Consider the following 10,485-nt stretch of genomic DNA (forward strand, 5'->3'; position numbering starts at 1 on the left):
TGGGAGGGAACTGAAGTCCTTTTATATGAGGGGAGAGTTTTAAAGAGGAACTTTAACCAAGGATTGAACTTCATCCCAATCAGTAGCTGATTCCCCCTTACCCACGAGAAATATTTTTCTTTTCTGAAAGAGAGCATCAGGGGGGTCTGTATGGCTGATATTGTAGTGAAATCCCTCCCACAGTGTGATGTCATGATCATGGTCCTGACAGTTTGCGGTCTGTGTAACTCATTGCATTGTGGGAAATAACAGCTGTTTCCAACTGTCAAACAAGCTGTATCTCCTGCCGCAGACATCACCTTGCAGGCTTAAGATGTTACCATCAGTGATAAATGTCAGAATGCAAATCAGGGATAGGTAAGATTTTACACTGGGCAAACACTGACTAAATAATTTATGAATTAATATTGTAAAACAATAAGCAATTGTATTTATTATGTTATTTTCACTGCAGTTCATCTTTAACTGGAGGAAGCCCTGGGTAAGTAAAAAATCTTTAATATCGCTCATCTCTGGATCTCTTTAAAGATGAACTGCAGCGAAAATACAAAAAAAAACCCAATACATACCTGGAGCTTCCTTCAGCCCCCTCCGGCCTGATCACTCCCTTGGCGTCATCCTCAGCCTCCCCGATTTTCCGTATGGGGTCTCGGTATCTTTGGCCAGTTGGGGCCAGTTGACACAGGTGCAGTGCGGCTGTGCCCGCTCCTCCGTCTCACTCCACAGCCAGGAGAGTTCTGCGCCTGCACATTACTACTGCGCGGGCACAGAGAGCTCCTGGTGTCTGAAGCGAAGCGGGCGCTCATGCACAGCCAGGCTGCACATGTGCAGTAAGCCCCAACTGCTGGAGATACGTATGGAAGATCAGGGAGGCTGAGGATGGCGCCGATGGAATGATCAGGCTGGCGAGGGCTGAAGGAAGCCCCAGGTATGTATGATTTTCTTATTATCTTTTTTTGTCTCTGGCTTCTTTAGATATAGTGCAGTCTTTTTATAAGATTCACATAAACAATATAAATATATATATATATGTGTGTGTATATATTACATGAAAGTGACAATGTTGGAGTATATTCATTAGCATTTTTAACTGTCGTGGATGTATTGTTATCAGTGTTGAATGATATAATGAGGCCACCAGAGGGAGCCCTGACCTTTTTGTTTGTCTGTACAGCAGTACAAATCATTTTACCAAGAGGGGGCAGCCCAGAGGAAGAGTCCCATGTTGTGCTGAGCCTCTTTTGATAAAGATACATACCTTAGAAAACCATTAGTAGGTGACACTAACACACAGGAAGCCTCTGAGACTGTTGGATCCTTGTGATGATGGACAGGCAGCACAGTGGTGTAGTGATTAGCACTCTTGCCTTGCAGCACTGGGCACTATCTGATGCTATGGATTAGCCTGTCCGTTCTCCAGACCTGAATCCAATTCAGCATATCTGGGACATTATGTCTTGCTCCATCCACCAATGCCGCAATGCACCACAGACTGAATTTACCACCAAAGGTTTATTTGAATTTCCTGTCAACATTTTTTTTTTTTGGTCCATATAAATGGGTGAGCTTGTGAGAAATTGAAATATATATCGCCATTAGGACTTCTTGTAGCTGTGGAATGTGGAAAGGCCTGGGGCTTGATTCACAAAGCGGTGCTAACCTACTTAGCACGTCTAAAGTTTTTAGACGCGCTAACCAGGGTGCTAAGTAGGTTAGCACCGGATTTCTCAATCAGATCGCGCGCTAACTTTGCGCGTGCAAAGTTTTACGCGCGCTAAGTCCTATAGGCTGTAATGGGCACTTCACGCGGAGCGCCCTGTGCTCTGTGCAGTATGCGCGTAAAGTTTTACGTGCATAAAGTTTTGCACGCGTAAAGTTTTATGCGCGAAAAGCTTGTTTAGACGTGCTAAGGGGGTTTTCACAGGCGTGCTAACAGTTAGCACCGCTTTGTGAATCAAGCCCCAAATGGTGGGGATCAATCTACAATCAAGATGAAAGAAGAGGAAAAGATTAACAGAGTGAAAGATAGAAGAACTACATAAAAGTTAAGAAAGGAGAATGAAGAATAAATAAAAATATAAAGTAAATAAAGTAATAGATGGAAGTATTATTATTATTTAGTAAGTAAACAGACAAGGAAAGGATACAGACATGAAGAAAGTGGTATACAAACTGTGGAGAAATAGGAATGCTGGTTAAAAAAAAAAGATACAGAAAACTACAGATAAAAATAGAGGTGACACTTTTATTGACCTGAGGAAGCTGTCCAGAACCCGGGAAACGCGTTGATTCAATGTGCATGAATAAATACTTTTTTCATTAAAGTAGGTTCACACTTGTTTTAAAAACGTATCCGTGGCTTCGTTTTTTGGCCCCAATCAGGAACAGAGCCACAGATACCAATGTTAAAAATAGCCTGCGTTCAGGGGGATCCTATTTTAAAGGCATTTTCCCGGACTGTGATCGCTCCCCCATACACGGAGGGATTGTGAAGGGCAATGTAAAAACGGATCCCCCTCTACACAGGCAGTTTTGGACACAGAAACGGTTCCGTTTTTGTGTCACAGCCTGTGGGTGGGGAGGGGGCCGCCATGCTGGAGGGGGAAGCAGCCAGGAGGGGGGTGACAGCGGTCAGCGGGGAGGGGGTGTCATCCCCCCCCCCCCTCACCTGGGTCCCCTGTCCCTGCTCCCTCCCACCTGTTTGTGAACAGACAAGTGTCGACCTAGCCTTAAACTTGATTTGTCCTTCTGAGAATGTGAGACATACTGTACACTTCTCATCCATACTATAGTATGTAGGTATTATCGCTCATGAAGGGTAAATGTGAACTGGCCCATAGATAATCATTGCCACCTCTGACCTGTCTATTTTGAGTCGCTGTTTGGTCTGTGGAAATTCAAGCCATAATCTATACGGAGCCTAAACCAACACAGGATTGATTAAAGTCAATGGGAACCTGGCAAAAAATTCAAACAGATACTTACCTAAGGAGGGAGAAGGCTCTAAGTCCTATAGAGCCTTCCCTCTCCTCTCATGGATCCCTCGTTCCAGCGTTGTCACCCCACCCCACTGGATTCTGAAGTTTTGGGGAGCCTAATGGCCTATGACAGGCGGCACCATACTGCGGCGGCGTGAGCTCGTTCTCTTGTGCGCTCACGCATGTTCATTACAGAGCTGCCCGTCTTCAGTCCCGAAGACTTCAAAAGCCGCCTCCAGTGGGAGATTCAAACAGGGGAGCCAGGGCTGCAAAGAGGGGACCATGAGAGAAGCGCGAAGGTTCTATAGGGCCCAGAGCCTTCGCTCTCCTTAGGTTAGTATCTGTTTGATTTTTTGTTTCCAGGTTCCCTTTGGCAAGAACACGTAATACATAATAAATGTTTTCCATTTTCTCAGATACTCTTTTTCTCAGCATTTACTGTTATATGAAACACCGTTTGGGTGTACTGAAGACAATTATTTTTTTAATAGCAGCACCCACGCAATACCGTGCATTTTCGCTGGAGCCATATAAAATCAGCCAAACAGCTTCATTTTGAGCTACGATGAGCTTATTTAACTGCAAAGTGTTACGAATTCCGACTCTCACTGCAGAAAAAAAAATCCTGCAGTTTAATTAACTGGCTGGAAACGTGGAAAACTGAATAAAATTTTAAGCGAATGTGTTCCCATATTCCATCGCACCTAATCAGGCATTCAGGACAGCGTAAAAGCAATACGGGTTGGAAGCCAGCCTGAAGGTATTATCCCAGCAGCTTCTGGGAGGCTCTGAAAACAATGTACAGTAACGGAGATAATGTCTTTTGCAGAAACAAGGAAACTGGAATCAAAGGACAACCTTTCTTATAAAATGGATTGAACTGACTTCACGGAAAAAGAAAAATCTTATGAGGCTTGTAGCAATTCCAACCAAGAGGTCATAACATGTTAAGTAAGAATGAAATTTTCACTGCTGAGCGGGTCAGAGTTTTTCTCCATTATGGAGCGGTTTGATAACAATGCTGATATATATATATATATATATATATATATATATATATATATATATATATATATATGGAAAGTGAGCTGTAAACTAGCAATTTACTAGAAGCCGAGGCAGAAAATTTGATTTTGAACTGCTAGATGTAATGGCCAGTGGTGGTAAAGAGTGGTGTGGGCTACTGGCCCAGAAAAACTCAATAACAAAGCCTAGTGCACAATCTGGGCTGGCAGTTTTGGAAGGATCTCTGCTCCTGGCTGAAAAACATGTACTGCTCTATAGTGGGGGTGGGGGCTGACCGGCTTCACCGGGCAGGCTTTTCCATAGGGGCAAACTGGGCAGTTGCCCAGAGGGCCCCCCCGCCCCAGGTCTTACCCAACTTTAGTTCTGTCCCCAGCAGAGTTTTTGACAACGTAGCGACCCTCCTGTTCCTACTGACATGCTCCACTGTTAGTGTGTTCCCGTCTTCATCCCCGTTGGCTGCACCCTATTAGTGACCCATGGGTGTATTACGTAACAACATGGGTGGCGATGAAAGTTGCAACGAATGATCGTTCCCTGATCCATCCACCGCAATTGCGTACCGTGGAGACAGACGACATGCGTAAATGCGACATTGAATGATCGTGGTAATCAGCATGCGGTCAGTGGAGATCAGAATGACCATCCACAATTGGATCCGTCATGATGGTCATTTTAATTGAATGATCATCGCGTGTAATCGACAGTCGGTGAACATTATTTAATGAACTTTCATTAAACGATGTTACGAGATATCTTGCAAATGGTCGTTCGTCGTTAACGATTTGACTTGAAAATCTTCTGGTGGGTATGGGCCTTAATGCTAGGCACACACAATGCAATTTTCTGACAGATTTCCTGTTAGATTGATTATTTCCAACATGTCTGATCTAATTTCCGATCGATTTTTCGAATGATTTGATTTGAGGTGAACAGAAAAACGATTGAAAAATCGATCAGAAATCAGATCGGACATGTTAGAAATAATGGATCTTACAGTAAAACTGTCAGAAAATTGCTTTGTGTGTACCTAGCATAAGACATCAGATATTTATCTGTTTCCAAATCACACACTTTTCATAATCCTTCACGTCTGTCTTTATCTCTGCATAATATGTTGGTTGCTTTATAAATACCATAAATAAATAAATCTCCAACAAGCTCGCCATTTAGTGTTCCCATCAGATGCATGCACCATATAGATACTTTATTCAGATGCTGGTGGTTACCTTCAGCAGTAAGTTTTAGGAATATGGAAGAAGTTAAAACACCTAGAGGAAACCTATAAAAGCACAACAAAACAAAGGCACTCCATGCAAATGATGTCTATAGGGCACAGGTGTGGAACTCCAGCCCACAAGGGCAGGACAGTTCTAGGCTAAATTTCACCCAGTGCGAGGGTGTAAAAATCGCCGCCCCCCCCCCCCCCCTTCCCATGGAGCCAGGTATAGGTGCCCGCAGTATAAGTTAGCTACGTAGGTGCCTCCAGTATAGGGTAGCCCGTATAGTTGCCACCAGTATAGGTTAGATAGGTAGGTGCCTGCTGTATAGGTTAGATGGGTAGGTGCTGCCTGCAGTATAGGTTAGCTATCTAACCCATAGGTAGGTGCCTGCAGTATAGGTTAGATAGGTAGGTGCCCCAGTATAGATTGGATAGGTAGGTGACTGCAGTATAGGCTAGATAGGTAGGTGCCTGCAGTATAGGTTAGATAGGTAGGTGCATCCAGTATAGGTTAGATAGGTAGGTGTCTGCAGTATAGGTTAGATAGGTAGGTGCCTGCAGTATAGGTTAGATAGGTAAGTGCCTGCAGTTTAGGCTAGATAGGTAGGTGCCTGCAGTATAGGTTAGATAGGTAGGTGCCCCGCAATGGCGGTTGGAGCGGACATAGCAGTTATAACTCACCTTCCGCAGATCCCACGAAGCATCAATCTCCTGCATTTCCCGGCATCTGTCTCATTGATAACAGCGTCCCCGTGATGACATGCCATCACAGGGGGTGCTATTACTATGTGACAGATGCTGGAAGAGGAAGTTATAACTACTATGCTTGCTACACCAGCCTCCTGCTGCTTAATCCAGCGCCAGGGCGATTGCACACTTCGCACGCCCATAGAAACAGGGCTGCACAAGGGCCATATCCTTGCCAGGGTTTAGGATGGACTAAAAAAATGGAGAAATGTGCTCTACTTGATGAACCACACATTTCCTGATTCAGTTCTCACAATTATTTTGAGATGTGCCAAAAATGTGTGAGGACCTCGGCCCTTGAGGACTGGAGTTTGACATCCCTGCTAAAGCGAGATTTAAATCCAGTACTGTACACAAATAAGTGTTGTGACATTGCAGAAGCTCATCGAAATGATGCTACAGTGAGTGGGTGCCGTTATCAAAGCTAAAGACGGTCCAACGATCAATTTTTGAGTTTGTGATCTTTTTTATTGGATAGGCAGTGTACAGTATATACCTGATCTGGTAAGGGTTTGTTTTTTTCTTAAAGTGGAACAGAAATATCTCATTTGCTGCAATAGTTATACAATAAAAACGGGCGTAGCAATAGCTATCTATCTATCTATCTATCTATCTATCTGCCCACCCGTCTATCTATCTGCCCACCCTCTCACCCGTCTATCTATCTGCCCACCCTCCTAGCCCCACCCAGCTATCTATCTTATCTGCCCACCTTCCCCTCACCAGGCTATCCATCTGATCTGCCCCCCCCCCCGGCTATCTATCTTAGCCGGGGGGGGCTATCTATCTTATCTGCCCACCCCCACCAATTTATCTATCTATCTATTTACCCACCCTCTCACTCCAACCAGGCTATCAATTTTCCCACCCCTACCAGGTAATCATCCAGCCACCCACCCTCCCTACCTGGCAATTGTTTAGCCGACCTACCTTGAGTGATCAGGCGCGGGGACAGACTGGAGGACATTCGAACTGATCAAGCAAGCACCATGGTCAGTCGGTATCGGTAAGCACTGACATCTTCTACAGTTCGGCTGACGTCATCCAGCCCGCCTGCCCCTTCAAGCCACCAGGGGGCGCCGGTCCTCCCGAGAGCCGGCTTCCCCCCGCGCTACCATGCGCGGGGGAGGGGGCAGGCCGGCTCATGGGAGGACCGGTGCCCCCTGCTGGTGGGAGGGGGCAGGCGGGCTGGATGACGTCAGCCGAACCTAACCGAACATCTAGGCGTTCGATCATCACTATTTACAATCCACTGCCTTGTCTTCCCAGTGCACCTCCTGCCTCCTAGCTCACTCACCCTCTGTACTAGGTTCCAAGCAGACTGCACCATCTTTGCCTAGATTCATTTGCATTTGCTCTAGTCAGCTCCACACTTCAGTCAGTAAGTTGCATGCTTGTTCAGGGTCTATGGCTAAATGTATTAGAGGCAGAGAATCAGCAGGACAGCCAGGCAATGTGCATTGTTTAAAAGGCAATAAATATGTCCGCCTCCATATCCCTCTCACCTCAGGTGTGTTTTCAAGTGTAAAAGACAGAGCCTGTCATGCCATGCTCTGTCTTGATGCAGGATTGGGGTTACGTTTTGTTCAGTAACCTGTATAATGCAGATGTTACATGTATGCATCAAGAAATATTTCTGGGCCTCAGGGAAGGTTGCCATAGACTGTATTGGTAAATATATGCAATGTGTAACCAAACCCAATTTAGTTATGGCCACACCCACTTTTAGTTGCCTGTTAGGGGCCCACAATTGGTATTTTGCACAGGGGTCCACTGCTGGCTGTGTCCGCCACTGGTCAGTAGACCTTGTTTCTCTTGGCTCAGAAGCTTATCCGACAGTCACTTGCCACTAATTCTCTTTTGATCAAATCCAAGGCCCAGTGCACACCAAAAGCCTCTAGCAGATCTCCAAAACGTTAAAAAAAGGTTTTTGAAGCAGATTTCAGAGCGATTCTAGGCATGTTTTCTAAACATGGCTAACGTTTTTTGGAGCGTTTTTGTGTAGCAGATTCCAAATACTGTTACAGTAAAGCTGTTACTGAACAGCTTCTGTAACAAAAACGCTTGGAAACCTCTCTGATCTAGCGTTTTTCAGAGCTGTTTTCCACTTTCCTATACTTTAACATTGAGGCAGAAACGCCTCAGAAATCTAAAAATGCTGCAGCCCCCGAGTTTGCGTTTGTGGAAAAAACGAACCTCTCTGGTGTGCACCAGCCCATTCACTTTCATTAGCCAAGCGGTTTTTCCCCTTCAGGCGTTTTAAAAAACGCTCCAGAACCGCTCTGGTGTGCGCCAGCCCAAACTTAGCTTTATTGGCATGACCAAGATTCATACAGGCATTACCAAAGCAGGTGGGAATGGGGGACATGGAACGGGGTGGGGTAGGGGTACAGTGAGTTAGCAGTTCATGGACATTTTTAGGTTTACAGTTCCTTTGTGCTCCTCTCAGTGTACAGCTATTGTCACTGTGGATTCCTCTTCTCCTAGTAGAATGTGGAGTTTGATCACTGATTGCAGTTGATCAGGGTGAGCAAACATAGGTTATTTTTCAGAATTCATTGTACTGTACAAGAGAAGGTTTTCCTCACTATCAGGGTCTTCTGAATGAATATGATTTATTTCTCCCATTGCAATGTTTGTTCTGGGCTCTGCTGTATTCTGTTCTTGGGGACTTGTGATTTTTACACCAATGACATTACTTTAGGACAAAAGCAAGTAGGGTAAAATATGGACAAAAAAAGAAGAGGGTAAAAAGTTTTTATTGACTGTAAGTTGGCTTTAACAAATGTGGAGTTACACGTTCATGTTCTTGAATATGTGAATGGATTAAATAATGATTTTTTTTCCCCTCTCACATTCGCTCAGAGTTCATCTCTAGTGCTTTGTGGTTGCTGAAGTGCTTTGACATTATGTAATATATATGGTTAAGTCCTCACTGAGCATTAAAACAGAAAGAGGCCCAGTACTGGGTATTGCTATGGATCTAGAGGCATTACCTTAACATAATGGTATGCAGTAGGTTGTATGTGATTCACATTTTACTTTGTTGTCTTAGAAACTATTCATGTAGTTATTCATGAAGGTTCTCATTTATACAGTTTATGGAATATACAGCGGATGCTGAATTCAACTGGAGTAAACTAAAGGTGGCCACTATTGGCTCAATTCCCTGAACAACTAACTGACTGGCCAAAAATCACCTGGAAAGGATTGATTGGAAACAATAACGGTAAGTGAAAACTTACCAGATCTAATCCAATTACAGGAATTGATCCATTTTGGCCGATTCCATTGATCGGATCTGGCAAGTTCTAACTTTTCGTTAGTGTTTGTTTCCAGATGATTTCCAGCTGGTCGATCATTCAGGAAATTGAACCATTAGGGGCCACCTTAAAGGAAACTCCAGATGTGAATAGCAGCACTACTTATATTTACCTGGGGTTCCTTCCGCCCCATGTGGACTGTGCGCTCTCTCGCCACCCTACCAAACCACTCTGTTGTCCCGTGCAAAGCTCAAATAATTTATAATAATTCTGCGCTTGTGCGGGTCGGCTGCGCATTCGTCCCCATCTCTTCTTAGTACTACCGCGCAGACGCGAAACGCTCCCGGGACGGGGCATGCACGGGGCCGGACCACACATGCGCAGAAGAGCACAACTGGCTGTGACTGGCCAAACTATCAGAGTTTTTCATGGGTGAACAGAGCAGCCGGCGTGGATGACAAGAGGGCCCACGGTCCACATGGGGCTGGAGGAAGCTCTAGATAAGTATAAATAATGCACAGTTTACCATTTCAGGTACACTTCGAGGAAACTTTTTACCAGCAAGGTTGAACTTCAAGGATTCAAGGAAGCACACAAGTATCCACTAACTTGAAACTGAGCCAAACACCCGACCTACAGGTTATTTATCTAACTGTAAATTCATCAGCAGCTACTGATTGGTTCAATGACTAGTAAAAGAAAATGTGCATCATGCTTACTCAAGTTTGAACTCATCTGAATTTTTCAGTGTCTCCCTCAGTTCAACTCAATGGAAGGGAAAAACACTTTCTGTAAGCTAGTTTTTTGAGTTGCGTTATTCCAATCTAGATTGTGTCCACTGAATCAGACTAAAGCTTACTACCCACCCGACGATTATTGCGGCAATGTTACCCGAGTTCGGGTAAAATTAACATAATCATGTTAAACAATGTTGCCCCCCCCCCCCCCCCCGACGGCGGTCGCCCATCGTTAAATGACAGACGCGTCGGATCGGAATGTTAAGATCCCTAACGAGTCAGTGCAAAGTACCACGATCAACTATTTCCCGTTTGTGCCCGCCATGTAGTCGCGTGATGTCACGAGTAGGAAGAGGCGTCACTTCACGACCGGAGTCAAGGGGACATACAAGGTAAATACATACATTTGAATTAAAAAAAATATATATATGTTTTCAGAGACTGATGAGCAGACTACATGTAATTCTACGTTTGAGTTTTTCTTGAATGATCTTCTATGATTTTCTAGGGGTAAT

At 44.6% G+C, this 10,485-nt stretch overlaps 1 long non-coding RNA gene across 1 annotated transcript; it reads left to right on the forward strand.

Annotated features, from left to right (window-relative positions):
• The first annotated feature begins 269 nt into the window (after nt 1–269).
• Nucleotides 270–9,853, forward strand: LOC137536617 (uncharacterized). The gene is made up of 3 exons (XR_011024588.1): nt 270–357; nt 3,808–3,929; nt 9,768–9,853. It is a non-coding gene; the product is annotated as an uncharacterized lncRNA (long non-coding RNA).
• Nucleotides 9,854–10,485: the final 632 nt, after the last annotated feature.

Source organism: Hyperolius riggenbachi, chromosome 10 (assembly GCF_040937935.1).
Source record: "Hyperolius riggenbachi isolate aHypRig1 chromosome 10, aHypRig1.pri, whole genome shotgun sequence".
Lineage (NCBI taxonomy): Eukaryota > Metazoa > Chordata > Amphibia > Anura > Hyperoliidae > Hyperolius > Hyperolius riggenbachi.